The sequence below is a fragment of the Schistocerca gregaria genome, chromosome 1 (assembly GCF_023897955.1).
Source record: "Schistocerca gregaria isolate iqSchGreg1 chromosome 1, iqSchGreg1.2, whole genome shotgun sequence".
Taxonomy (NCBI): Eukaryota; Metazoa; Arthropoda; class Insecta; order Orthoptera; family Acrididae; genus Schistocerca; species Schistocerca gregaria.
The window spans coordinates 318283635-318310539 of record NC_064920.1 but is presented as its reverse complement, the minus strand read 5'-3'; the positions used below and the strand labels follow the sequence as shown (position 1 = coordinate 318310539).

The 26905-nt window shown below is 45.0% G+C and overlaps 1 protein-coding gene across 1 annotated transcript in view; it reads right to left on the bottom strand.

The window, feature by feature from the left end:
- LOC126345423 (uncharacterized) overlaps positions 1 to 26905 on the bottom strand; it is a 117285-nt gene that overhangs the window by 11603 nt on the left and 78777 nt on the right. The window lies entirely within an intron of this gene.

The window sequence follows — 26905 nt, the reverse complement described above, 5'->3', positions numbered from 1 at the left end:
CCTAAGGACCTTGTGGGGCTGCATCCTCATCGAACGTCATCGCACCACTTTGGAGTACAGCTCTTGTGTCAGCCTGGAACCACTAGAGACCGTACATAACCACTGAACGAAATCTGAACGTGATCCGAAACAGCAAAGGGTACCTGAGCTTTTCCATCCGTTCTGCCGGATAAGTTAAATAAAGTAGGTGGTGGTGTGTTTGTGTCTGTTGGTAGTAGTTTATCTTGTAGTGAAGTTGAAATAGATTGTTCCTGCGAATTACTATAGTCAACAGCCGTACCAAAATAGTAATTGACTCCTTATACCGACCCCCCCCCCCCCTACTCAGATGATATAATAGCTGACCGGTTCAAAGAAAACTTGAATCTCATTGCAAATGAGTATCCCGCTCATACAGTTACAATTGGTGGAGACTTCAATCTAACCTCGATTTGTTGGCGAAAATACATGTTTATAGCCAGTGGAAGACAGAAAACATCTTCCGAAATTGTACTAAATGCTTTCTCTGAGAATTGCTTTGAACAATTAGTTCATGAGCCCACACGAATTGTAAATGGTTGCCGAAACACACTTGACCGCTTAGCCACAAATAATCTTGATCTAATAGAGAGGTAATAGAGAGCTAATAGGGATTAGTGAACACAAGGTCATTGTAGCGAGGCTCAAAACCATATCAACCAAAACCACTAAAAATAAACGCAAAATATTTCTATTTAATACAGCAGATAAAAATTCGCTTGATCCTTTCCTAAGAGAGGGAGTCCATTCCTTCCAAGCTAATTATGTAAGTGTAGACCACATATGGCTCGAATTCAAAGATACAGTATCGACAGCAATAGATAGAGTCATACCGCATAAGTTAATAAGAGACGGAACTGATCCACCATGTTGCACAAAACACGACGTAACACTGTTGCAGAAGCAACGAAAAATGCATGCCGAATTCAGAAGAACGCAAAATACCCTAAACTGACTATGTTTCACGGAAGCTCGAAATTTAGTGCGGGCATCAATGCGTGATGCTTTTAATAGTTTCCACAATGAAACATTATCTCAAAATAAGGTAGAAAATCCAAAGAGATTCTGGTCCTACGTAAAGTACACCAGCGGTAAAAAAACAGTCAATACCGTCACTGCGCGACAGCGATAGAAATGTTGCCGATGATGGTGTCACTAAAGCGGAGTTACTAAATGCAGTTTTCCGCAATTCCTTTACGAAAGAGGACGAAGTAAATATTCCGGAATTCGAAATCAGAACAGCTGTTAGCATGATTGACATAAAAGTAAATATCTTAGTTGTTGCGAAATATATCACTTAAAAAAGGCAAGTCTTCCGGTCCAGATTGTATACCAATCAGGTTCCTTTCAGAGTATGCAGACACAATAGTGCCTTTCTTAGCAATCATGTACAACCGCTCACATGACGAAAGGTCTGTTCTTAAATACTGGAAAGTAGCACTGGTCACACCAATATTCAAGAAAGGAAATATAAGAAACCCGTTGAATTACAGACCCATATCACTAACCTCAATTTGCAGTAGGATTTTGGAGCATATACTGTACTCGAACATTATGAATAACCTTGAAGAAATGACTTATTGATACATCTACATCTACATGACTACTCTGCAATTCACATTTAAGTGCTTGGCAGAGGGTTCATCGAACCACAATCATACTATCTCTCTACTATTCCACTCCCGAACAGCGAGCGGGAAAAACGAACACCTAAACCTTTCTGTTCGAGCTCTGATTTCTCTTATTTTAATTTGATGATCATTCCTTCCTATGTAGGTTGGGCTCAACAAAATATTTTCGCATTCGGAAGAGAAAGTTGGTGACTGAAATTTCGTAAAAAGGTCTCGCCGCGACGAAAAACGTCTTTGCTGTAATAACTTCCATCCCAACTCGCGAATCATATCTGCCACACTCTATCCCTTATTACGTAATAATACAAAACGGGCTGCCCTTTTTTGCACCCTTTCGATGTCCTCCATCAATCCCACCTGGTAAGGATCCCACACCGCGCAGCAATATTCTAACAGAGGACGAACGAGTGTAGTGTAAGCTGTCTCTTTAGTGGACTTGTTGCATCTTCTAAGTGTCCTGCCAATGAAACTCAACCTTTGGCTCGCATTCCCGACAATATTATCTATGTTGTCCTTCCAACTGAAGTTGTTCGTAATTTTAACACCCAGGTACTTAGTTGAATTGACAGCCTTGAAAATTGTACTATTTATCGAGTAATCGAATTCCAACGGATTTCTTTTGGAACTCATGTGGATCACCTCACACTTTTCGTTATTTAGCGTCAACTGCCACCTGACACACCATACAGCAATCTTTTCTAAATCGCTTTGCGATACTGGTCTTCGGATGACCTTACTAGACGGTAAATTACAGCATCATCTGCGAACAGTCTGAGAGAACTGCTCAGATTGTCACCCAGGTCATTTATATAGATCAGGAACAGTAGAGGTCGCAGGACGCTTCCCTGGGGAACACCTGATATCACTTCAGTTTTACTCGATGATTTGCCGTCTATTACTACGAACTGCGACCTTCCTGACAGGAAATCACGAATCCAGTCGCACAACTGAGACGATACCCCATAGCTCCGCAGCTTGATTAGAAGTCGCTTGTGAGGAACGGTGTCAAAAGCTTTCCGGAAATCTAGAAATACGGAATCAACTTGAGATCCCCTGTCGATAGCGGCCATTACTTCGTGCGAATAAAGAGCTAGCTGCGTTGCACAAGAGCGATGTTTTCTGAAGCCATGCTGATTACGTGTCAATAGATCGTTCCCTTCGAGGTGATTCATAATGTTTGAATACAGTATATGCTCCAAAACCCTACTGCAAACTGACGTCAATGATATAGGTCTGTAGTTAAATGGATTACTCCTACTACCCTTCTTAAACACTGGTGCGACCTGCGCAATTTTCCAATCTGTTGGTACAGATCTATCGGTGAGCGAGCGGTTGTATATGAGTGCTAAGTAGGGAGCTATAGTATCAGCGTAATCTGAAAGGAACCTAATCGGTATACAATATGGACCTGAAGACTTGCCCGTATCAAGTGATTTGAGTTGCTTCGCAACCCCTAAGGTATCTACTTCTAAGAGACTCATGCTAGCAGATGTTCGTGTTTCAAAATCTGGAACATTCCATTCGTCTTCCCTGGTGAAGGAATTTCGAAAGACTGCGTTCAATAACTCCGCTTTAGCGGCACAGTCGTCGATAACAGTACCATCGGCACTGCGCAGCGAAGGTATTGACTGCGTCTTGCCGCTTGTGTACTTTACATACGACCAGAATTTCTTCGGATTTTCTACCAAATTTCGAGACAATGTTTCGTTGTGGAACCTATTAAAGGCATCTCGCATCGAAGTACGTGCCAAATTTCGCGCGTCTGTAAATTTTAACACATCTTCGGGATTTCGCGTTCTTCTAAACTTCGCATGCTTTTTCCGTTGCCTCTGCAACAGCGTTCGGACCTTTTTTGTGTACCACGGGGGATCCGTTCCATCTCTTACCAATTTATGAGCTATGAATCTCTCAGTTGCTGTTGCTACTATATCTTTGAATTTGAGCCACATCTCGTCTACATTAACATAGTCAGATCGGAAGGAACGGAAATTGTCTTTTAGGAAGGCTTCTAGCGGCACTTTATCCGCTTTTTTAAATAAAATTATTTTGCGTTTGTTTCTGATGGATTTGGAAGAAATGGTATTGAGCCTAGCTACAATGACCTTGTGATCACTAATCCCTGTATCAGTCATGTTGCTCTCTATCAGCTCTGGATTGTTTGTGGCCAAGAGGTCAAGTGTGTTTTCGCAACCATTTACAATTCGCGTGGGTTCGTGGACTAACTGCTCGAAATAATTTTCGGAGAATGCATTTAGGACAATCTCGGAAGACGTTTTCTGCCTACCACCGGTTTTGAACAAGTATTTTTTCCAACATACCGAGGGTAGGTTGAAGTCCCCACCAACTGTAACCGTATGAGTGGGGTATTTATTTGTTACGAGACTCAAACTTTCTCTGAACTGTTCCGCAGCTGTATCATCGGAGTCTGGGGGTCGGTAGAAGGAGCCAATTATTAACTTAATTCGGCTGTTAGGTATAACCTCCACCCACACCAATTCGCACGGAGTATCTACTTCGACTTCACTACAAGATAAACCACTACTGACAGACACAAACACTCCACCACCAATTCTGCCTAATCTATCTTTCCTGAACACCGTCTGAGACTTCGTAAAAATTTCTGCAGAACTTATTTCAGGCTTTAGCCAGCTTTCTGTACCTATAACGATATCAGCTTCTGTGCTTTATATTAACGCTTGAAGCTCAGGGACTTTTCCAGCGCAACTACAACAATTTACAACTATAATTCCGACTGTTCCTTGATCCAAGCACGTCCTGTAATTGCCAAGCACCCTTTGACATTGCAGCCCATCCCGCACTTTCCCGAGGCCTTATAACCTAAAAAACCGCCCAGTCCACGCCACACAGCCTCCGCTACCCGTGTAGCCGCCAGCTGAGTGTAGTGAACTCCTGACCTATTCAGCGGAATCCGAAACCCCACCACCCTATGGCGCAAGTCAAGGAATCTGCAGCCAATACGGTTCCCAAACCGTCTGAGCCTCTGATTCAGACCCTCCACCCGGCTCTGCACCAAAGGTCCGCAGTCGGTTCTGTCAACGATGCTGCAGATGGTGAGCTCTGCCTTCATCTAGTAAGCAAGACCTGCAGCCTTCACCAAATCAGATAGCCGCTGGAATCCAGAGATAATTTCCTCAGATCCAAAGCGACACACGTCATTAGTGCGACATGTGCCACCACCTGCAGCTGGCTGCACCCTATGCTCTTCATGGCATCCGGAAGGACCCTTTCCACATCAGGAATGACTCCTCCCGGAATGCACAAGGAGTGCACACTGCATTTCTTCCCCTCCTTAGCCGCCGTACCCCTAAGGGGCCCCACTACGCGCCTAACATTGGAGCTCCCAACTACCAGTAAGCCCACCCTCTACGATAGCCCGGACCTTGAAGGCTGAGAATGATCCTCTGAAACAGGGCAGGCAGCTGCATCTGGCTAAGACAGAGACAGTGCCTGAAACCGGTTTGTCAGACGCACCGGGAAGGCTTTCTGATCAGCCTCCGGGGACGCCTTTCGCTGCCTGCCACGCCTTGGAACGACCTCCCAATCAACCAAAGGCGAGGGCTCAGCCCCACTGCGGGCAGTAACCGGGGCAACCACAGCGGCAGACCGATCATCAACACGGGTTTAGGAAATATACACTCCTAGAAATTGAAATAAGAACACCGTGAATTCATTGTCCCAGGAAGGGGAAACGTTATTGACACATTCCTGGGGTCAGATACATCACATGATCACACTGACAGAACCACAGGCACATAGACACAGGCAACAGAGCATGCACAATGTCGGCACTAGTACAGTGTATAGCCACCTTTCGCAGCAATGCAGGCTGCTATTCTCCCATGGAGACGATCGTAGAGATGCTGGATGTAGTCCTGTGGAACAGCTTGCCATGCCATTTCCACCTGGCGCCTCAGTTGGACCAGCGTTCGTGCTGGACGTGCAGACCACGTGAGACGACGCTTCATCCAGTCCCAAACATGCTCAATGGGGGACAGATCCGGAGACCTTGCTTGCCAGGGTAGTTGACTTACACATTGTAGAGCACGTTGGGTGGCACGGGATACATGCGGACGTGCATTGTCCTGTTGGAACAGCAAGTTCCCTTGCCGGTCTAGGAATGGTAGAACGATGGGTTCGATGACGGTTTGGATCTACCGTGCACTATTCAGTGTCCCCTCGACGATCACCAGAGGTGTACGGCCAGTGTAGGAGATCGCTCCCCACACCATGATGCCGGGTGTTGGCCCTGTGTGCCTCGGTCGTATGCAGTCCCCATTGTGGCGCTCACCTGCACGGCACCAAACACGCATACGACCATCGTTGGCACCAAGGCAGAAGCGACTCTCATCGCTAAAGACGACACGTCTCCATTCGTCCCTCCATTCACGCCTGTCGCGACACCACTGGAGGCGGGCTGCACGATGTTGGGGCGTGAGCGGAAGACGGCCTAACGGTGTGCGGGACCGTAGCCCAGCTTCATGGAGACGGTTGCGAATGGTCCTCGCCGATACCCCAGGAGCAACAGTGTCCCTAATTTGCTGGGAAGTGGCGGTGCGGTCCCCTACGGCACTGCGTAGGATCCTACGGTCTTGGCGTGCATCCGTGCGTCGCTGCGGTCCGGTCCCAGGTCGACGGGCACGTGCACCTTCCGCCGACCACTGGCGACAACATCGATGTACTGTGGAGACCTCACGCCCCACGTGTTGAGCAATTCGGCGGTACGTCCACCCGGCCTCCCGCATGCCCACTATACGCCCTCGCTCAAAGTCCGTCAACTGCACATACGGTTCACGTCCACGCTGTCGCGGCATGCTACCAGTGTTAAAGACTGCGATGGAGCTCCTTATGCCACGGCAAACTGGCTGACACTGACGGCGGCGGTGCACAAATGCTGCGCAGCTAGCGCCATTCGACGGCCAACAGCGCGGTTCCTGGTGTGTCCGCTGTGCATTGCGTGTGATCATTGCTTGTACAGCCCTCTCTCAGCGTCCGGAGCAAGTATGGTGGGTCTGACTCACCGGTGTCAATGTGTTCTTTTTTCCATTTCCAGGAGTGTAGTTCTTGTGCAACACTGCTAGTTCTTTATTCTCATGAACTAATAAGTGCTGTCGTCAAGAGATCTCAGATCGATTTCATATTCCAAGATTTCCAGAAGGCTTTTGTTTCCGTTCCTCACAAGCGAATATTAATGAAATTGCGTGCACGTGGAGTATCGCCTCAGTTGTGTGACTGGATTAGTGATTTCCTCTCAGTAAGGTCACAGTTCGTAGTGATAGACGAAGTGATATCTGGCGTTCTGCAAGGTAGCGTCATAGGCCCTCTGCTGTTCCTGATTTATGTAAGTGATCTACATGATAATCTGAGCAGCCCCCTTAGGTTGTTTACATATGACGCTATAATTTACTGTCTAGTAAAATCATCAGGCAATCAATTACAATTACAAAATGATCTAGAGAGAATTTCTGTATATTGAGAAAAGTGGCAATTGGCACTAAACAAAGAAAAGTGCGAAGTCATCCACATCGGTATTAAAAGAAAGCCGATAAATTTTGGATATACGATAAATCTCACATATCTAAGGGCTGTCAACTCTACTAATACCTAGGAATTACAATTACGAGCAACTTAAATTGGGAAGACCATATAGATAGTATTGTGGGGAAGGTGACTGCTCTTTGTTGGCAGAACACTTAAAAGATGTGACAAACCCACTAAAGAAACAGCCTACATTACACTTGTCCGTCTCTGCTGGAATACTGCCGCGCGGTGTGGGATCCTTACCAGGTAGGATTGACGGAGGACATCGGAAAAGTGCACAGAAGGGCAGCTCTTTTCGTGTTATCAAGCAATAGGGGTGAGAGTGTCCCTGATATGATACGCGAGTCACTGAAAAAAGGCGGTTTTCTATGCGGCGAGATCTCTTTACGAATTTTCAATCACCAACTTTCTCTTCCGAATGCGAAAATATTATGTTGACGCCCACCTACGTAGGGAGAAATGATCATCATAATAAAATAAGAGAAATCGGAGCTCGAACGGAAAGATTTAGGTGTTCCTTTTTTCCACGCGCCATTCGAGAGTGGAATGGCTCTGACCACTATGGGACTTAACGTCTGAGGTCATTAGTGCCCTAGAACTTAGAACTAGTTAAACCTAACTAACCTAAGGACATCACACACATCCATGCCCGAGGCAGGATTCGAACCTGCGACCGTAGCGGTCTCGCGGTTCCAGACTGCAGCGCCTAGAACCGCACGGCCACTTCGGCCGGCGAGAGTGGAATGCTAGAGAAGTAGTATGAAAATCGTTCGATGGACCCTCTGCCAGGCACTCAAGTGTGAATTGCAGAGTAACCATGTAGATGTAGATGTAGATGTACGACAAACCCCACCCTTACTCCGCAGATATGTAACACCGTCGGTGTCTGCCACACACCTTTGTTGGTCATATTAAAAGTGTACCTTCAGAAATTACGACACCAAACAGCCAGACGGCTGCTCTAGTGCGTGAGGGTTAGGCAGCCCTTTCGACAACCCTTGGGTGCGGTTTGAGTATCTTCAGGCAATAGACCAGTCACCAGGCTGCATTAGAGTCATAGTTTCTCACAGACACATTTGTAAAGTTCGCAAAAAAATGCGAAGGGTGGCACCGAGGGTGTTGTCCATTTAGGGATCTTAGAGGGACCCTTTGCCGTTTTAATAACGTACGTATTAACGTTACACTCCCGCGTGATAACACTACAGGAAGGAGGAAAACAGGTGGGTTGAAAGAGCACATGTACCCTTCGCTATGTTACGGCACAGAGTAATGCGGGTTTCAAGTTATAAATTTTTTAACTTTCACCCACCTCGACGTAAGATAGGCTGGATACGCCACGATAAACGGAGGACCAGGAAGAGCGGTGAGGCAAGACAGATGGTCAACTCTGCAGTAGCTGAGAGAGAGAGAGCACACGCAGCGGGTAAACAAAAAAGGGCCAAGCAAAATAACACGCAGGGTCGTTCGCGCGGCGGGATGCCGCGATAACCATAGACACGGCCAGTTAAAACACTCGTAGACCAGTTTAAGAAGCTGCTGAGAGAATTAAAGCAAGAGGAGCAAAATAACGAGGCCACATGCGGTCATCGTTAATTAACCGCACGTCGCAGAACTACGGAGAGCTCTTTAAATACCGGAGCCCCAGCTCCAAGTAGAGGTGAACGGTTCAGTCTATGGGAACGATGGAGTCCGTGTCGACGACATTCCGTTCAATGACCATGTTGTTTTTGTAAGTCTTGTCTCAGATCAACTAGCGCAGTACTAGTCAGCCGTGGAGTGCCTCAGAGCTAAGCTCCACTGCCGAACCTCATAGTGTGTCACACCAACCACTACTGGTGGGAGAGCTGATGAAGTACCAACAGCAGTGCCGTACTGTCCGTGTGTGGCACGGAGGACGACGACCATGCTGCCAAACGGGGTTCAACGCCCGCCGCCTACGCCACATCGCGGATGGGGTCGTGGGAAGAACAGGCACGGAGCGGGATCAATTACACTTCTTCAGCCGGTAGCAGCCATCCATGCTGTACCACGCTGGGCTAAGCATCCGTAGCGACGCAAGAGGAACGATGTCTCGCTACGACGAGGAGCAAGGACTGGCGCAGCGTCCGACACCGAGAGTCTCTCCGTGACCAGGGTAGGAGGCAACTACGCCCAAAGTGCACCAGCCTTTGTAAAATTCCTAAAATAAACGATACGCTGAATAATGGTGTCTTCTTAGCGCCATGATCGCTTCTATACGATTCCTGACATCGTGAAGAGGCGTCATCCTATCGGCCCTTCTGCATTTGTTTCGCATCAAGCTCACATTTCTTTGAATGGTTTTGAATGGTCCCTAGTGAATCCTATCTGTACTCAAGGACAAAAATTGCTCTCGCAGTGTAACCCACCCAACGGGTTGCTATGATGTCCAACGGCGATGCAGCCCCACAATGTCCTCAGAGATTGGTTGAAACGTCCAACGGTGACAGCAGTGCCACAGGTTGTCAAAAACATCTTCCTGCTGCTCACCGCACTGTGTACTTTCGTTTTCGACGGCACAGTATGTAGGAAACAACGCCTCTTGGAAAAGGATGCTTTCATTGTCGCCTTTTATGCCACTTCCTAAGGCCTTTTCGTGTCATCTCTGAGCGGCGATGAGTCTGAAATGTTTTTCTCGGCTACCCATGAGAAAACCACGTGATTCAGCGCCGAGTGTCGTGGTTCTGACATACATGGCATTGACGTTAAAAGAACGACTTCATTAACCAACCTTGTAGCTCACGTGAACTTCTGAGATACGGTCTTTTTTTCACATGTGTCCACACTCTGCTGTTTGAAGCGTTATCGAGACGTCGCAGGACGCCACGCTCCTGCGCTATTACAAGGGAAGATTTTAGGGACAAATTTCAAACTTATGCATCGCACTGGGAGACAACGCGGAGTTTCGTGAAAGTGATCCTGCAGTTTTGTTGCGTAGTGTAATAGTGTACAGAGTGCAGCTTGTCAAGGGATTGTCTGCATTTAAATAACCTAACGGAACGCCACATTTGAGTGCGAAACATCCCAACATCGTACTGGCGGACAGAGTGCACTGTCTGGCAGACGGAATAGGTATTCTGATAGTTGGAAGATATGTTGACATCCAGAATGAGATTTTCACTCTGCAGCGGAGTGTGCGCTGATATGAAACTTCCTGACAGATTAAAACTGTGTGCCCGACTGGGACTCGAACTCGGGACCTTTTCCTTTCGCGGGCAAGTGCTCTACCATCTGAGCTACCGAAGCACGACTCACGCCCGGTACTCACAGCTTTACTTCTGCCAGTATCTCGTCTCCTACCTTCCAAACTTTACAGAAGCTCTCCTGCGAAGCATGCAGAAACAGCACTCCTGAAAGAAAGAAGCTCAGATGGTAGAGCACTTGCCCGCGGAAGGCAAAGGTCCCGAGTTCGAGTCTCGGTCGGGAACACAGTTTTAATCTGCCAGGAAGTTTCATACCTGCGCACACTTCGCTGCAGAGTGAAAATCTCATTCTGTAAACATCCCCCAGGCTGTGGCTAAGCCATGTCTCCGCAGTATCCTTTCTTTCAGAAGTGCTATTTCTGCATGGTTCGCAGGAGAGCTTCTGTAAAGTTTGGAAGGTAGGAGACGAGATACTGGCAGAAGTAAAGCTGTGAGTACCGGGCGTGAGTCGTGCTCCGGTAGCTCAGATGGTAGAGCACTTGCCCGCGAAAGGCAAAGGTCCCTAGTTCGAGTCTCGGTCGGGCACACAGTTTTAATCTGCCACGAAGTTTCTTATGGTGACGTCTTCCAAACCTCTATTTCGATGTAGTTGAGACGAACTGTTAAATCCCTCAGGACAGGACAAGTAGTAGGAATTGTGGATGGGGGCCAGAATGAGCGGCTGCGGCTGTCAGTTACACTCCAAACATAACACTTGATTTAGTTGACTATCGACAGAAGGCTCTTGAATTAAATACAACGGCTTTGATTTTTTTTTTTTCGAGACAGGAGGCTCTATACTTTAACCTTATAGTATTTAAGGACAAGCGATGTAATACTTGACTAGTCAGATAGACTAAGTTTTTTAAAAGCACCGGAAGGCCGATAAATTTAAAACAACATAACTACAATAACCTTTCAAAAGGCAGAAGGCCCAAGCTTTATGACCAATAAGAAACCTTCCTCCAAAACGGCTGAAGGCCTTTTTTTAAAAAAACTGCAACTAATGTTCCAAGGCAGAAGGTCCGAAGCTTTTAACCTTAAATAGTATTTAAGCCCAAGTGATTTAAGACTTGATAAGTAAGAATCCATAATTTTAAAGCGGCTCACGTCCCATCATTTTAAAAACAAGTACGATAAATTTCAACAGGCAGAAGGCCCACAGCTTCATCTTGAAAGAATGTAATACTTGATAAGTAAGAACCTTAAAACTTAAAGCGGCTGAGGGCCCATACTTTTGAAAACACAATACAACTACAATAAATTTTCAACAGGCAGAAAGCCCACAGCTTTATCTTCCAAATGTAAACTTGATAAGTGGGATCCTTAAAACTTAAAGCGGCTGAAGGCTGATGCTTTAAAACAGTACAATAAATTTTCACCAGGCATAAAGCCCAAGCTTTATCTTGAGACAATGTAAGACTTGCTCAACTTAGAAAAACTTACTTTTAAAACTGCTGAAGGCTTTTGATTTTAAAAACACAATTACAAGCATACAGATTCCAAACATCGGCTATGAGCCATTAAAAAAAACACAATTAAACGCTAAAGGTAGTACAGGCAACGGAGCTCATAAGTTTCCAGAGGGCTCGGTCTGCCCTTGAAATCTTAACGTTCGCTTAGGTGAGACTAGAAGTTGGCCCAACTATACTCGATCCACCGGCAACAGAACCAACAGACAGTCAGGGACCCACAGACAAGACTTGCTAACCACCGATCAGTATACGAGAATTCCAAAGCCAAAACGTTACAGACATAGCCGCCCCCAACCAAAAATACATTTAGTTGTCAAAACTACACACCATGTTGGACAGCGACAACAGGTGAGGAAAGGACACTGCCTGAATTTACGTCTGGGACCAGGGCAGGTAACCGGAACACTAACGGCCACAAGGCAGAAAATTCCGCGATTGCACTTGAATTTCAAACCGACAAATATAGTTAATTCCACCACACGATGGCTAAATCTTCACCAGCTCGAACACTTGCTGTTAGTCCCAGGAATACCGCCAACAGCGAACCACCAACCAAGGGGTCGTAGTCAACAAACGTGGCTCCTATAGTTAAATCACCACTCAACTTTCATGTCCTGGGTCGGTGAGCCACGAACCTCGTAGCACTCTGAACAGCCCCCACACGCTCCGACGCTGCACAGAGGCCGCCAGCGGCCCCGGCCGATGTGTCGCGCAAAGACTTGCTTGCTGATCCGCTCCAACCGACCGACTCACTGCCAGTACGCCAACGTTTAAAACAAGTTGTCAGTGGAAATGACACCAACTACACACACAGTTTGACGAACACTTGCACGAAGACTTGAATGACACTCAGCAGTGGCTGTGCAATCACGAAGACAAATCGAGAACCGATACATACACACACACACACACACACACACACACACACACACACACACACACACACACACACACACACACACACATCCCATAAACAATCGGCGAGTCAATTCACGTTGTCCAGTAGGACGACCGACCGACGATCCACGAAGACCGTCCCCAACTCAAGTGATGTATGGCGGCAAAGGTCGGGCGAGCCTTGGACATGCGGACCTCACTGCTGCTCCGACCCGACTCAACTGGTGCCGCGATCCAACTCCCCGACTGGCACATCAGAACTGCACTCCTGGCGCGTTCCAACTGACTCCACGACAGACTAGAACCGGGAAGTAATAGCAGTGGAGCAAAGATAACACGTTAGGGCTATATCCATAGGCGCTGCTTCTCGCTGACGGGCAGACAAAGCGGCAACTCAGTGAAAACAAAAATTGAAACTAACATAACGACGTGGCAACACGAAAAAAAAGAAAAGAAAAAAAAAGGAAAACAGGATGTAAAGATCTGGCAGTAGCGTGAGCCACGAACGGCTCAGTAGTTGCTGATGTAATTTTCTGGTGTAATTTCAATTTTATGAGCGACATAAAACTTAGTGACGTGGAACTCAACTGGTGAGCGATATACTAAGACTACCAAGCATAAACATATCCGAGTTTCGCTGGGGAGATGTGTTTAATCTAGACTAGCACCATCCTCCCTAGTCACATTCTACGGTAACAGATATAGCTTTCTTCTGAAATCGAAAATTATCTTCACCAGCTACTCTGTAGTAGCCACATTTCGATACATCACGCCTGCGTGCTGCAGTGTTACCCATTAGCGACCGCGACGCCATAAAACGGATGTCTCGTACGTTTCTGAGCTACTGCACTGTTACAGAAATGTATCTCTTATGTCTTGAATGATGTAGATAAGGCTCATCTATCACCTAAGTCACTATGTTCGAGAATATTCTGATCAATCGGTAGGTTCATTGAAGCGCCAAGGGAACTGGCATAGGCATGCGTACTCAAATAAAGAGGCAGAATACGGCGTTTCCGGTCAGCAAAGCCTGTATAAGACAAGTGTTTGGCGCAGTTGTTAAATCTGTTACTGCTGCTACAACGGCAGGTTATCAAGATTTAAGTCAGTTTGAAATGATGTTATAGTCGGCGCACTAGCGATGGAACACAGCATCTCCGAGGTAGCGATGAAGTGGGGATTTTCATGTACGACTGTTTCACAAGTATACCATGAATATGGCTGCAGCCAGAGAAAGATCCTATAAGAATGGAACGAACGACGTCTGAAGGTAATCGTTTAACGTAATAGAAGAGCAACCCTTCCACAGATTGCTGCAGATTTCAGTGCTGGGCCGTCAACAAATGTCAGCGTGCGAACCATTCAACAAAATATCATCGATATGGGCTTTCGGAGCCGAAGGTCCACTCGTGTACCCTTGATGGCTGCACAACACAAAGCTTTATGCCTCCCCTGAGCCCGTCAACACATACATTGGACTGTTGATGATTGGAAATATGTCGTCTGGTCCGGCGAGTTTCAAACTGTATCGATCGGGAGGACGTATAAGCGTATGGAGACAACCTCATGAATCCATTGACCCTGCATGTCACCAGAGGACTATTGAAGCTGGTGGAGGGTCTGCAATGGTGTGGCTCGTGTGCAGTTGGAGTAATACGTCTAGGTACAACTCTGACAGGTGACACGTACCTAAGCATCCTGTCACATCACCTGCACCCATTTATGTCCATTGTGCATTGCGACGGACCTGGGCAATTCCAGCAGGACACTGCGGCACCCCACACGTCCAGAATTGCTACAGAGTGGTTCCAGGAACACTCTTCTGAGTTTAAACACTACCACTGGCCTCCAAGCACCCCAGACATGAACATTATTGAGCATATCTGGGATGCCTTGCAACGTGCTGTTCAGAAGAGATTTCCACCCCCTCGTACTCTTACGGACTGACGGACAGCTCTCCAGATTCATGGTGTCAGTTCCCTCGAGCACAACATCAGACATTAGTCGACTCCATGCCATGTCACAATGATGCACTTCTGCTGCTCGCGGGGGCACTACACGTTATTGCACAGGTGTACCAGTTTCTTTGACTCTCCAGTTTATTATAGCCCTCCGTTTGAGAGAAAATTAATATTCTAAAAGACAAGGGGATTTCAGAAAGTAAGTCAGACGTTTCGTGCCACGCTATAACCATTGCTCAATAAGAGTGGTGCTTTGTCAGAAGAGAGTACATGTTCCAGATTTTCATCTGTACAGTTCTGCTGCGATACGTATGACAGACTCTGGTCGTATGTGAAGTATGTTAGCGGCAAAAAACAATCAATGTCTTCTCTGCGCGATAACAATGTAGATAAAATCGAAAACGGTGCTGCTAAAGCAGCGTTACTAAAAACAGCCTTCCGAAATTCCTACACAAAGCAAGACGAAGTAAATATTCCAGAAATCGAATCGAGAACAGCTGACAACATGAGTAACGTAGAAGTAAATATCTTCGTAGTGGTGAAGCAACTCAAACCACTTAAGAATAGCAAGTCTTCTGGTCCAGACTGTAAACCAGTTAGGTTCCTTTCCGAATATGCTGATGCATTAGCTTCATATTTAATAATCATATACAACCGTTCGCTCGACGAAAGATCCGTACCCAAAGACTGGAAAGTTGCACAGGTTTCACCAATATTCGAGAAAGATAGTAGGAGTGATCCACTAAATTACAGGCCCATATCGTTAAAGTCGATAAGCAGCAGGATTTTAGAACATATATTGTGTTCGGACATTACGAATTACCTCGAAGGAAACGGTCTATTGACACACAGACAACATGGTTTAGAAAGCATCGTTCCTGTGAAACACAACTGGCTCTGTATTCACATGGAGTGCTGAGTGCTACTGACAAGGGATTTCAGATCGATTCCGTATTCCTGAATTTCCGGAAGGCTTTGGACACTTTACCACACAAGCGGTTCGTAGTGAAATTGCGTGCTTATGGAATATCGTCTCAGTTATGTGACTGGATTTGCGATTTCCTCTCAGAGAGGTCACAGTTATTAGTAATTGACGGAAAGACATCGAGTAAAACAGTTGTGATTTCAAGCGTTCCCCAAGGTAGTGTTACAGGCCCTTTGCTCTTCCTTATCTATATAAACGATTTGGGAGACAATCTGAGCAGCCGTCTTCGGTTATTTGCAGATGATGCTGTCGTTTATCGACTAATAAAGTTATCAGAAGATCAAAACAAACTGCAAAATAATTTATAAAAAATATCTGAATGGTGTGAAAAGTGGCAGTTGACACTAAATAACGAAAAGTGTGAGGTCATCCACATGAGTGCTAAAAGGAACTCGTTAAACTTCGGTTACACGATAAATCAGTCTAATCTAAAAGCCGTTAATTCAACTAAATACCTAGGTATTACAATTACGAACTACTTAAATTGGAAAGAATACATAGAAAATGTTGTGAGGGAAGGCTAACCAAAGGCTGCGATTTATTGGCAGGTCACTTAGAAAATGTAACAGACCTACTAAGTAGACTGCCTACAATACGCTTGTCCGTCCTCTTTTAGGACGCTGCACGGTGTGGGATCCTTACCAGATAGGACTGACGGAGTACATCGAAAAAGTTCAAAGAAAGGCAGCACGTTTTGTATTATCGCGAAATATGGGAGAGAGTGTCACAGATATGATACAGGATTTGGGCTGGAAATCATTAAAAGAAAGGCGTTTTCGTTACGACAGAATCTTCTCATGTAATTCCAATCACCAACTTTCTCCTCTGACACCCACCTACATAGGGCGGAACGGTCACCACGATAAAATAAGGGAAATCAGAGCTCGTACGGAAAGATATAGGTGTTCATTCTTTCCACGCGCTATACGAGATTGGAATAACAGAGAATAGTGAAGATGGTTCGATGAACACTCTGCCAGGCACTTAAATGAGATTTGCACAGTATCCATGTAGATGTAGATGTACACTCCTGGAAATTGAAATAAGAACACCGTGAATTCATTGTCCCAGAAAGGGGAAATTTTATTGACACATTCCTGGGGTCAGATACATCACATGATCACACTGACAGAACCACAGGCACATAGACACAGGTAACAGAGCATGCACAATGTCGGCACTAGTACAGTGTATATCCACCTTTCGCAGCAATGCAGGCTGCTATTCTCCCATGGAGACGATCGTAGAGATGCTGGATGTAGTCCTGTGGAACGGCTTGCCATGCCATTTCCACCTGGCGCCTCAGTTGAACCAGCGTTCGTGCTGGACGTGCAGACCGCGTGAGACGACGCTTCATGCAGTCCCAAACATGCTCAATGGGGGACAGATCCGGAGATCTTGCTGGCCAGGGTAGTTGACTTACACCTTCTAGAGCACGTTGGTTGGCACAGGATACATGCGGACGTGCATTGTCCTGTTGGATCAGCAAGTTCCCTTGCCGGTCTAGGAATGGTAGAACGATGGGTTCGATGACGGTTTGGATGTACCGTGCACTATTCAGTGTCCCCTCGACGATCACCAGAGGTGTACGGCCAGTGTAGGAGATCGCTCCCCACATCATGATGCCGGGTGTTGGCCCTGTGTGCCTCGGTCGTATGCAGTCCCCATTGTGGCGCTCACCTACACGGCACCAAACACGCATACGACCATCGTTGGCACCAAGGCAGAAGTGACTCTCATCGCTGAAGACGACACGTCTCCATTCGTCCCTCCATTCACGCCTGTCGCGACACCACTGGAGGCGGGCTGCACGATGTTGGGGCGTGAGCGGAAGACGGCCTAACGGTGTGCGGGATCGTAGCCCAGCTTCATGGAGATGGTTGCGAATGGTCCTCGCCGATACCCCAGGAGCAACAGTGTCCCTAATTTGCTGGGAAGTGGCGGTGCGGTCCCCTACGGCACTGCGTAGGATCCTACGGTCTTGGCGTGCATCCGTGCGTCGCTGCGGTCCGGTCCCAGGTCGACGGGCACGTGCACCTTCCGCCGACCACTGGCGACAACATCGATGTACTGTGGAGACCTCACGCCCCACGTGTTGAGCAATTCGGCGGTACGTCCACCCGGCCTCCCGCATGCCCACTATACGCCCTCGCTCAAAGTCCGTCAACTGCACATACGGTTCACGTCCACGCTGTCGCGGCATGCTACCAGTGTTAAAGACTGCGATGGAGCTCCGTATGCCACGGCAAACTGGCTGACACTGACGGCGGCGGTGCACAAATGCTGCGCAGCTAGAGCCATTCGACGGCCAACACCGTGGTTCCTGGTGTGTCCGCTGTGCCGTGCGTGTGATCATTGCTTGTACAGCCCTCTCGCAGTGTCCGGAGCAAGTATGGTGGGTCTGACACACCGGTGTCAATGTGTTCTTTTTTCCATTTCCAGGAATGTAGATAACGCTCCCTCCTCCGGCCTGCACGCTTTTGACGATTGTTGTAGGGTGTATGATTTCATATGTTTCACGCCGTACGCGCCAATGAAGCGTAAAACGCGTTTCATCCGGAAACGTCCAGTCGCGGCACTGGCGTGAAAATTCCAGCCTTCGTCGCCAATGAATAGCAGTCAGTACGGGTGCATGGACCAGGCGCCTGCTGCGGAGCCCGACATGCAGCCACGTTCGCTAAACAGTCGTTCAGGAGTCACTGTTGTCAGCACCTCGGTCCATCTGGGCGGTCAGTCGCTCAACAGTTGCACGTCTATTCGCCCGCACGCATCTCTGTAGCCGTTGTTATCGCAAAAAAATTCTAAATCTTATAAAACTAATAATTTGTAGAATTACAATAACTTTCTGGCACTAATTTCGGTTAGTTAGCAACCAATGATCAGTGTGTCGTTTTACCGAAACTACAATTAATTATGTGGTTGTTACCCTTATGGGGTTCCTCACTATGTATATGCCCCATGCGAGACTAATCGATCACAGTCCAATGAGAATGAATAGCTATATGACTGATAAACGAAGCAATGCCACAGGAATGAATTTACGAAACAAAATCACAAATCTAATACATCACACAAAAACAAACATTGATTAATAAAATTGCTATGAACAAATACTGGAAGGTATTCTGAACTTCACACTCGAATTACACTGCGTAGCAATTTAAGATAACATACACTAGTGGAAATTGAAATAAGAACACCGTGAATTCATTGTCCCAGGAAGGGAAAACTTTATTGACACATTCCTGGGGTCAGATACATTACATGATCACACTGACAGAACCACAGGCACATAGACACAGGCAACAGAGCATGCACAATGTCGGCACTAGTACAGTGTATATCCACATTTCGCAGCAATGCAGGCTGCTATTCTCCCATGGAGACGATCGTAGAGATGCTGGATGTAGTCCTGTGGAACGGCTTGCCATGCCATTTCCACCTGGCGCCTCAGTTGGACCAGCGTTCGTGCTGGACGTGTAGACCGCGTGAGACGACGCTTCATGCAGTCCCAAACATGCTCAATGGGGGACAGATCCGGAGATCTTGCTGGCCAGGGTAGTTGACTTACACCTTCTAGAGCACGTTGGTTGGCACGGGATACATGCGGACGTGCATTGTCCTGTTGGAACAGCAAGTTCCCTTGCCGGTCTAGGAATGGTAGAACGATGGGTTCGATGACGGTATGGATGTACCGTGCACTATTCAGTGTCCCCTCGACGATCACCAGAGGTGTACGGCCAGTGTAGGAGATCGCTCCCCACACCATGATGCCGGGTGTTGGCCCTGTGTGCCTCGGTCGTATGCAGTCCCCATTGTGGCGCTCACCTGCACGGCACCAAACACGCATACGACCATCGTTGGCACCAAGGCAGAAGCGACTCTCATCGCTAAAGACGACACGTCTCCATTCGTCCCTCCATTCACGCCTGTCGCGACACCACTGGAGGCGGGCTGCACGATGTTGGGGCGTGAGCGGAAGACGGCCTAACGGTGTGCTGGACCGTAGCCCAGCTTCATGGAGATGGTTGCGAATGGTCCTCGCCGATACCCCAGGAGCAACAGTGTCCCTAATTTGCTGGGAAGTGGCGGTGCGGTCCCCTACGGCACTGCGTAGGATCCTACGGTCTTGGCGTGCATCCGTGCGTCGCTGCGGTCCGGTCCCAGGTCGACGGGCACGTGCACCTTCCTCCGACCACTGGCGACAACATCGATGTACTGTGGAGACCTCACGCCCCACGTGTTGAGCAATTCGGCGGGCCATCCACCCGGCCTCCCGCATGCCCACTATACGCCCTCGCTCAAAGTCCGTCAACTGCACATACGGTTCACGTCCACGCTGTCGTGGCATGCTACCAGTGTTAAAGACTGCGATGGAGCTCCGTATGCCACGGCAAACTGGCTGACACTGACGGCGGCGGTGCACAAATGCTGCGCAGCTAGCGCCATTCGACGTCCAGCACCGCGGTTCCTGGCGTGTCCGCTGTGCCGTGCGTGTGATCATTGCTTATACAGCCCTCTCGCAGTGTCCGGAGCAAGTATGGTGGGTCTGACACACCGGTGTCAATGTGTTCTTTTTTCCATTTCCAGGAGTGTATTATAGATCTAAACTTGAAACAAAGGTGATTAAATTTTCAGTTAGGCTGAACTTAAGAAATCCATTGTCCTACGGACTTAGCAGAGACGCGCTTAGCCGAACATCTTACCACTTCACACACTCGCCGCGCACAGAGGGCTGTGGGCCCCTACCGAAGGTGCTTCACAGATACAAACGGAAGTGACCAGAGAGACAGCTTCCTATACCATCATGACAAGGAATGGACAGGACCATACTAAGAATAGAAACCTGTTTGCTTTCAGAAAGCGTAGCTACCAGTTCCGTCATTGGTCCTACTGTTCTCTAGCAGACAGGCTTGTCTGCTAACATCAAGCATGCAACTAGAAATACATTTGCTCACTCATCCTTTCACACAGAAGGGAAGGGGGATGACAGTATCTTATCATATACAGTATATAAAAGGAAGCGGATGTAGGTTCCATATGAGACTGTGTGACAAGAATTGCATATAAACTGTGTTTTAAAGTGTAGTAGTGTGACAGATCGTTCTTGATTACGTATAAAAGTAATACGTTCTACTGCTCAGTTTCCTCTCAGATATAGTCAGAAACACCACAGTAAATTTGGAAGTGGAATGTATGCGGTAAATGACAGCAGATTTAAGAAATTAACATGAAAGGAATCCAACAGAGACCTTTCATAACCCCAACACACCGGGAAAAGACTGTGCAGGGAATTTTCTGGCCATGCTAGGACATTCCCAAACAAGATTCTCACACCCAACTTAAACCCAAATGTAAAGGAAAGGCCAAAGGTCACCAGCTATTTGCTAAAACACAATAATTTCAACACATCTTTAGAGTCTACCAATTTCAAAGAGAAAAAGAAGACCTAATTCAGTCAACAAGTAAAAACAATGGTCATTGTGTCATTAATATGAAAACAATTTCTGGTTGTGACCCTTATGGAGTTCAACAGTATTTGCTTATTGCAAGAGCCAACTGATCACAGGAAAATTTATGACTGTTTATTAACAAGTAAAATTTATGAAACAAGTAAAATTTATGAAAATAGCAATGGTGCCACAGCAATTTAAAAAAAAACATGAAAATAAAATCAGTATTATAAAGCAGAGCAATACAATGCACAAAAAAAATGATAATAAGAGAAAAAACATGTTTCTAAACCTTATAAAACTAATAATTTGTAGAAGTACAATAAGTTTCTGGCACTAATTTCGGTTAGTTAGCAACCAATGATCAGTGTGTCGTTTTACCGAAACTACAATTAATTATGTGATTGTTACCCTTATGGGGTTCCTCACTATGTATATGCCCCATGCGAGACTAATCGATCGCAGTCCAATGAGAATGAATAGCTATATGACTGATAAACGAAGCAATTCCACAGGAATGAATTTACGGAACAAAATGACAAATCTAATACATCACACAAAAAGAAACATTGATAAATAAAACTGCTATGAAAGTTCAATAGTCAATGTCTAAAAAAACACCAACAAATAAAACACTTGCAAAATACAAGAGTAGAAGTCTAAAAAGAAATAGAACAACTGCAATATACACGAGTCGGTCTCTTAAAAAAAAAAAAACACCAACAAATCTAATCCTTGCAAAATGCACAAGTAAAAGTTTCTCTGATAGAAACACGCATATATGCATTGGACTAAAAACTATTCACTGGCACACTCAGTAGTTCCACTGTTCCGAGGCACAATATAAGGGGGGGGACGGGGGTGGTCCTCGCCGCAGCTGTCAGTAGGGATTTTTTTGTCCATCGGTTGCGTGCAATCTCGCCATCTCTGCCCTCTCATGAAGTTTCTCGTAGTGGCCCGTTCACGTACATCTCCATTTGGTTCCATGTTTGTGTTGTAAAACTCGTGCGGTATCCTCGTTTGACACGCCAGATCGATATTCCTGGGCAAGGATGAGAATTAATTTTTTTAAATAAAAAAAATTACATGAATTGACAATATAAAAATAAAAGTTAAATTACTTGACAATATAAAAAATTAAGGTGAAATGACTTGACACTATAAAAATAAAAGTTAAATGAATTGGCAATATAATATCTAAATCCACATCACTAATGTAGTATGCTTTAAATGTAAACAATTCAATTCCATTTCAATAAATAAAACGCTACTTTTTTAATTCATTAAAATGAATAGGATTATGCCTTGTGAAGTATGGGTCAGGACAGCATAGGGTCCATATGTTATTTACACGCACACATGCACACATGTTGTCTATATTACAAACCGACTACCCATAAACATGTATTACTCATAATTCTACTTCAATCCACTACTAGTTAATCGAACAAGCTGCTTCAATGCTACTTTAACACAGTGTTTATACCACTACAACGTTGTTCTAATTCGTCCTCTTCTTGACGTTGTCTTGTCACTTGATAAATAAGGAGAAACTTTCCTTAAGCATACATAGTAAAAAGAACAATGGTTATTTGCACGCCAAAACATGTATACCAGTTGACACACCTGATAAGAGACTCGCAATTATACATTAATCATACTCATATGTTTATACATAAAACAGTAAGACAATTTCATCTCAAATTACGTTATCACAAGAATTAATCACACATATGACTCTGAGAAGGGTAAAAATATTTTCATCATACAGGTTATACTACATTTTATTACCCATTTTGCTCCAATTTCGTTCCTTCTTTAAGTTACCTTTTGCTTCCAAATCAGTTATTTAGTCTGTGGTGGTTACTCTGGATTCGTTTCTCACGAATGAAAAAATTGTGGTCTCCTCTGTTCTGTAAAACAGCTTCATCTTAACATCCTATTGAACTTACAACTGACCCATAGATCCAAATCGTCCTGTAGTTTAAATGACAAATGTTTTGGTTCATCTTTATTACATTAAACCAAGCTTTCCTTCGGTCTCATAATCAAAATTATTTAATCTTCCTCCACCTTCAAGGGAAATTTCTTCAGTTCAGCTCATGTAGGCTGCAATGCATCCCGCACCAGCGAAAACAATAAGCTGTAATGCTCACAGCATCAGCAAAGCACATAAACGTCACTTTTCTAGGACAAGTATTAACGCAGAATAATTTTTTCAGAATCTGGCTCAACATCAATCAAGACTACAAAAAGGATATATATTTCTGTTCAATTCTCCACTTGCTGGAAAACTGCTCGTCGTTTGGCTACCACAATAATATTTCAGGGCCACGTAAATTACACAAACCACAATTCTTCTTTCACCTTGAAGGGAATCAGTCTACTTACTAAATCCACAGACAGCACTTTACGTACTCAGATATAAAGAACAAAAAATATATATATCATCAATATTAACATATCATCGCACATTGGGAAGCCATTGGTTAAACAATCCTATTATTGCATCCTGTTTTCAAAATTCTAAACTTACTCATTCCTTTCCCAGAGTTCCCCTATGTTAAAATATCCATACAGTACGCATACTATAGTAAGAGATCCTCATTTATACTGACAGATATAGGATAGTAATAGATAGATAGTAGCACTGAAAGCAGAAAATCGGAAACAAGGCTACTAACAGCTGGGGACCTGGGTTTGCGAGACCCATAATACCCACAGACTGGATACTCCCCTGAGTTTTGCATTAATTCAACACAGATCTTGCTTCCCTCAGGAGCAACTCTTTTCAATTTACACAAAAAAACCGTAAACAGCATTTCACTCGTTCACAAAGAAACCTTTTATCTTCACATTTGAACCAACCTAAATCCTAATTGAACAAGGAAAGAAAAAAAACCACAAACATCACTTCAATCAATCACATAGAAACATCTTTATCATTATTTTTACCAACATATTATTCAAAATGCATAAGCCACAAACGTAAACTAATCAATTCTTTCTCCTCACCGTCCTCTCTGTTCCTCACTGTCCTCTCTATATATCCTATGTACTCATTTTCCGTGCCGCTCATTTGTTCCGATTAGGCGCCTTCTGCGCTGATCATTTGTCATTGCCGGTTTTGTTCATTTCCATTTGCTGGGTTATGTCTACGGTTAGCCGGCCGAATTTCAACATCATGTGGTGCTCCGCCTACAGTCCTATTCCCACCGTGTTCACCGTAGTACCGATTCTGGTTGCCGTAACGGTTGCGTTCGCGATCGTGTCCACGTCCTCTATCATTTCCGTTGTTCCATCTGTGTTCGCGATTGTTACCCCAGTTTCTATACGGCCGATCCCGATTATTGTTCCGTTCGCGTCGCGACGACCAGTCAAGCCTTTGATTAGTACTACGGCCACGACTGCGGTCGCGCTGCTGTGCCCCGTAATACCTTTGTGCCTGATTAGGCGGGCATTCTCCTGTATTATATTCCAACTCTTGGAGAAGTGTCTTAAACGTTTCCACGTGCTCTTTGCATCGTCCCGCAAGAATGACGTGGCGCATCGGTAATTTGGTGATGCATATCCTAATTGAATCGATAATTGTAAAAACAACACATGTCCACTTTTTGGCAAAAATTAGATACATGCAGAGAAGCCTTCAGGATACTTAGATGCAGTATCAATGCAAAAATCACACTTGTCCTACACATATTATTGCTTTTACAGGCATACAGTTTTTCGTGTTCTTTGCAGTAACAACATGAGTCCAGGACTTATGTTATTATTGCAAGAAATGGCAGATGGGAGCACTAAACGAACATACTCGGATCTTGTTTCATGTAGTGAATAGAATGCATGCCAGATGGCAGCACATCTGACGCCTGTGATCTTGTTACCTGTGTGTATTGTTGTAGCAGCTGCGTATACATTGTTGTTTAGTTTTGTTTATAGAAACGTTTCTTTGGATTTTCTATGCGCAATGATGAAGAAGAGAGGTGCACAACCGGAATTATATAAAAGAAATGTCATAAAAGATGCCAGAACGAAGGGAATTGGTTACGTGAATCACAGTGGAACAGAAATTAATGCTGTAAAAATAGGACCTGACTGTGGGTAAGTTCAAAGGCTATGTGAATTAATCTCTTGTCTGTGTATTTTTTACCTCTTAAGAGGTTCCCATCTGTTCTAAGTTTTATGGTACATAAATATTATATGGATAATTTACTCTATCAATAAAAATTATTGATTCTACATAAATAATTTTTTTGCAACTCTTCTACATTTCCTGAGACTGGTATTCATGTATTAAGATGTTTCAGATGTAGGAATCTGTGTTTCAAGAGGATCTCTGAACATGAACAGATAGATATATTCACTAAATTTCGCGATTTTGAGAGTAAGAACACACAAGATCGTTACCCTGCAGGCCTGATCGAAAAAGAAGACGTGGTATGCAGAAACCCCCGGAAAAGTGATGCCCAGCCTAAGCCAAGAGCAATAAATTATCGATATCACATGGTAACTGGAGATTCTGAGCGGGTCCAAGTGTGAAAAAAGACATTTTGTAATTGTGTGAAAAATTATCTTCGCCCATGTGACAATAGAGGATGTTCTGCTTCAACCAATGTAACACCACAGGAAGTCCTATCGATAATTGAGGAGCATGTTAAAACATTCCCTACGAAAGCCTCACGTTATTCAAGCAAAGAAATGTATTACTTAAATCCTGGATTATCAGTAAAAAGTATGTACAAACTGTTCATGAAGTTATATCCTCATACCAGAGTGTCATATGGAATTTATTTAAGGGTTTACAATGAGCGTTTTAACTTACGCTTTGGGCAGCCGTAAATCGATACTTGCTGCTCTTCTGAGTCACTTTCGGTGAAGATTAAGAGTCCATCATTGAACGATACTGCAAAGCGTGTGGCTGTAGCGAAACTCATGGTACATAAAAGAAGAAGCAAAAAATTCTATTTAGAGATGGATGCTGTTAAGGAGAAGTGTGCAGAAAATGAGCATGTGGTAGCATTGTGTTTCGATTATATGCCAAATCTGCAGTTGCTTAAGCTCCCAGTACAGGAAGCTTTTTTTTACAGCAAATTAACATTAATGCATTCTGTATTATAGACCTAAAGAGTAACAAATCCAAGGTATAGCTATACCACGAAGACATTGCCCACAAAGGACCTAACGAAGTATGCTCGTTTTTGGTTGATTACATCAACACACATACATGATAGTGTTACTGAATTAACCTGTTCTCAGATGGGTGCCCTGCGCAAAATAAGAACAGCACAGTGGTTAGGGTAATGAACTGCCTTGTAAGTTCTGGCAGATTCAAAGATGGTTTTCCAGCGTTTTCCTGTGCGTGGCCATTTATTTTTACCATGTGATCGTACATTTGCTTGCATAAAGGGGGTGATAAGAATGAAAGACAGAATATATTCTTTGTATGAGTATGTTCAATGTATGGTGACATCATTCAAAAAAACAAAATATTAATGTAAAGCTTGTTACCACAGACGAAATTTTGGGTTACAAAAAATGGTGTCCCAAATTTTATAAGCGATCCTGTTTGTCTGACGACAGTTATGGGACGTATGTGGACAAAAGCAGTAAAGTGAAATTCACAGTGTACTCATTTGTGAGCTTCCATCGCAGTGAAATGTTTCCCAGTAAAGTTGACTGTTACTATCATATTGATGGTCTCGTAAAACACCACTTTTCATTGCGAC